This window comes from Acyrthosiphon pisum, chromosome X (assembly GCF_005508785.2).
Source record: "Acyrthosiphon pisum isolate AL4f chromosome X, pea_aphid_22Mar2018_4r6ur, whole genome shotgun sequence".
Classification (NCBI taxonomy): Eukaryota; Metazoa; Arthropoda; class Insecta; order Hemiptera; family Aphididae; genus Acyrthosiphon; species Acyrthosiphon pisum.
Window position 1 is genome coordinate 109979806 of NC_042493.1, and position 4536 is coordinate 109984341.

A 4536-nucleotide genomic window follows, 5' to 3' on the forward strand; every position below is an offset into this window, starting at 1 on the left:
CCGTGTGTGTTGGCAGCACACCGTACGAATTGCCACCCCACTCCGCCCGACGGTCGCCTCTACGCGCGTGACGACCGTTGTTGGGTAGCCTACGCGAATGGAACGCCTCACAGCGAGGTAACGACGCATGAGTCACGTTTTTTTGTGCGTGCAGCCGGCTCCATCGAATTATAAGACGTTGTCACGTCAATAAAAATTATGATTTAAAAAAAAAAAATGTTATTTAAATTAACTTTTATGAATTTAAAATTACCTTTAAACTTTTAAGTACCTACTTACCTACTACCCGTATATTTTTCTTTTCAAATTTAACAGGTCTATACAGCCCACAGTATCGATAAATATAAATTTCGAATGTGGCTAGTAAGTAGACAAAAAGTTAGGCAAACTTTTACTTGTTCATACACAATGTACATGCGTACAGCATTGTAGTCTTGACGGTCTTATTTTTACTGCCACTAAGTCCAGTTAATCGATCGTTCTCAATTATAGTTTTATATACCTGTTATATTTTTATAAACACTTAATTGGAATAAAAATAATTATAAATGTGTTTGTTTTGTTATGTCTACTTAATATGTAATTTGTAATGTAAAATAATTATTATAATTTTGGTTATGATAACGTGAGATGTTTTTTAAACAAAAAAGTATTCGAAAAAAATTTGGTAAGGGGGCGATATCTAAAAATGTTTCATCAGGGGTAGGTAGGTTGTGCTGTGTACAATATTAATTTATACCTAAGTGTATACAAATAAAAGGTGTTCAAAAAGTTTGGAAACGGACTAATATTGTATAATTCATATTAATGAAGAATAAATTAAGTATAATATTTTACCTTATAAACACGCAACAGTGTTATCTATTATTGCTCTATCTATAGGTCTCAAAATAATATACAGACAGTAATTAAAGTTTCCGAACATTTTGAACACATCGTATTGATACATACAGTTTACATGCTGTATTTATACGATATACCGATTCATACCTGCAGATAAAATTAGATACCTACACATTTTTACACTTAATATACCATCCAAAGTAATAGGTACAATGTACATGATATAAAAAAAAAAATCAATGTTGAAATCCAATACTAATATTTTTCAGATTTAATAAAGCTAAATGTAGGTTCTTTAAATATAAATTTATGGAGTCGGCAAATGACAACTGTATTATTTTCAACAACTATATTATAATAATGGACCCACAGAACGGATTGGTCATCGCGTGTGTTGGGATTCTAATCCTGCGATACAATACATATAATATAATATGATAGAATGAGACGATATAAACTACATTTGGATTTTATGTACATATATTTAATCTTTATATCAGGTTATTATTACTATACGCACCCAAAAATATTAGTTGTGTGTTCAGATGCATATTTTATTATAAAAGTAGTTGCGAAGTATGACGACGAAAGAAAATTTACAATCAGCATGGCGTTGCTGTTTGTCAGTAACTGCATAATATATTACATAGGTATAACATTATGCAAATATAATACAATATACATTTTACATTCTGTATTTATACAATGTACCTATATATTCATACCTGGAGGTAAAATTAGGTATACGTCTTCCAGGGCCGTATTTGAATATTTTGCGCTCCGGGGCAACATATTTTTCCGCCCAACAAAAAGTTATGTCTCATAACAATTTATGACTCATTAATAGGGTTAGATTTGAAACTGTGTTTCAAACAGAATTTGTCGGTTGGACTTAGTTTGAAAGTTCTATACGAGATTGCGAATTATCATCCGTTGGTTTTTTTTATTTTAAATTTTTTTACTAACAACACAATAATATACAATAAGTACAATAAGTAATTTCTGCTTTGACAAAAATTATAAGGATAAAAAAACTAACATTTACAAAAAAAAAAAAATATTAAGATTTTAGGGTTTGAAGTTTTTTTAATCTCATAACTTTTACGGAAAATTTGACTGACATTTTCTATAGAACCATCATTAAGCGTGGAAAACACAAATTTTAAAGAAAAAATTCACGAAAATCGATTTGCAGCTAAACTGCATTCCTTCCAAAATTTTATATTCTAATTTATTAATTATCTCTTAAATATCTAGTGTTAAACAAACATACTATAGTTTTTATAAAAAAATAGTAATAAGTAAAGTAGTAAAATAAAAATGAAAACAATATTGCAATGATTTTTCTATAAGTGCTAGACAACGCTAGCTGGAGTTTGCAATCATGCTGTTATCAATTATCCAATGAATTACTACTGTTAGTATAAAAATAGATGTCCTAAAATAAACTTAGGAAAAGTCTCCACCATAATCACAATACTATAAGGAAAAAACATTTTACATGGTTTCAAAGTTATGACTATGTTGGCCTAATAATAAAAAAAAAAAGAATCGCCTGCCAAGTTTCACCAGGAGGGGCAATGGCCCACCCCGCCTCCTTAAAAAAATATGGGCCTGATGTTTTCACAATTAATATAAGTAGGTAGGTACCAAAGTACATAATATAAAAAAAAATGTTTAAATCAAATACGTGGGTACGAACATGATTACGTTTATGATTAGCAATCATTATTTTCATTTTTAATTTATTTTTAGGAGTTTTCCCATTGAAATTAAAATGATCTTTTCATAATATACCAATTGCGCTCAGTCCCTTTCTAGGTCGATACACCAATTGCGCTCGATTATTTGCAGGTTTTAAAGACTAATTATTATTGAGCTCAATAACAGCCTAGTAATATTTATTTTATTAAATAGCACATATAACGTTATTTTTTATGAAATATTAACGGCCATATTACATGTATATTCTATACACTTTTACAGTTTATTTCTAGTGTATTAAGAACAATTATTCATAATATATAAATAAATAGCTTTTTTCAGATTTAATAAAGCTACCTAATTTTAAATAGGTACTAGTAATTTTTTTTAATAATATTTTAATTAAAAAAATATACATTTCTGTAGTCGTCAAATGTAATTTCTGTATCATTTATATATCCTTTATCATTAATTTTCAACAACGATGTAGACCTACAGCACGGATTATACACGCCTTCGATACAATACACATATTTTAATAATATGATGGAAAGGGACGAAATAAACTGCATGTAGAATTTATGTATATCTATTTAATCTGTAAATCGTGTTATTATACGGACCCGAAGATATCATCAGTATTGGCGTCGGACGGTTACTACATAGGTAGGTAATATATTCTTTTATATTGTACCTAAATATAATATAAAAAAAAAATATATAGTACCTACAACGCATTCCAAAATCGGACATTTACCACCCTCGGCTCGAATGCCATATATTATATTATACCTACTCTATGTAAGTAAACGACCCGAAGATAATATTGTCTGTTCTGCAGTCGTGTGTTGTATACTGTTGTACCTATTTCAAAAATATAAGTCTGTACGATAAAAATACGAAATCGTATTTACAATCTCCAAGGCGTTGGCGTCGGCGGGTGTCTTCACAAAGTATATTATATTATATATTATACAATGTAGACCTTTTGAAAACATACACTTTCCACCCTAGTTTACGCCACTACTCCGCTACTCCAGCCATAGGTAAAATGCGACCGTGAGGGACCCTCTTCATGGCACTGGGGTGACGTGTTTATTGCACCATAATAATATATTATACGATATTTCATTGTACAAATGCAGCGACAGATGTGCGACGCCAGTCGGTATGCCTATATAATAAATATTATATTATAACTATTCGAACCGGCGAGACCTTGAAACTGACAAGAAACCTACCTATAGGGATTATAGTTTACCGAGAATTTTACAATAGAATTGTTGTGTTGGTCGGGGGAGATGTTGCAGTGTAGGTTTACTTCAATTTATTTTCAAAACCTGAACACGCATATACGTGCTGAACCCATGTCTTAAACTCTTAAAATACGGTGTATATATTATATACCTCCATAATATACAGTATAATATGTACAACACATAATATTATAATATTAACAAACGTTATATTGGTATAATAGTAAAATCGAAAAGATTTGCCCTCATAAATATTATCACATATCAATTCTAATCTAGAATCAAAATTGAGCAATTTATACACTGCGCAAACGCGATTTATTTATATCGTACGTGTGTAAAATGGAGACAACATAGGGGTGATGACGTGCTCTTAATATTTACTGATTATAATTTTAAGGTGTGTCTATCATATTATTATATTATTGTTGAATACTAATCGTTTATAATAATGATGGTTACAACGTATTAACGAATTTGAATTTAAAAGTATATTAAACGAGTTTTTATCATTTCTATAATATAAATTTAAAAATATATATATTTGAGAACAATGTATATAAAAACCACAAAACAATATGTTTCACCTACGTATGCTAGGACGATATTATTAAGTAGTGTACAAATTGGAAGGAGACTGACGTGAGGTATATTTTATTAGGTATCGCAGTGCCTGAAATTTCGAATACATAATATTAAGTGCGTTACAACTCGCATATGCTCTAATAATAAA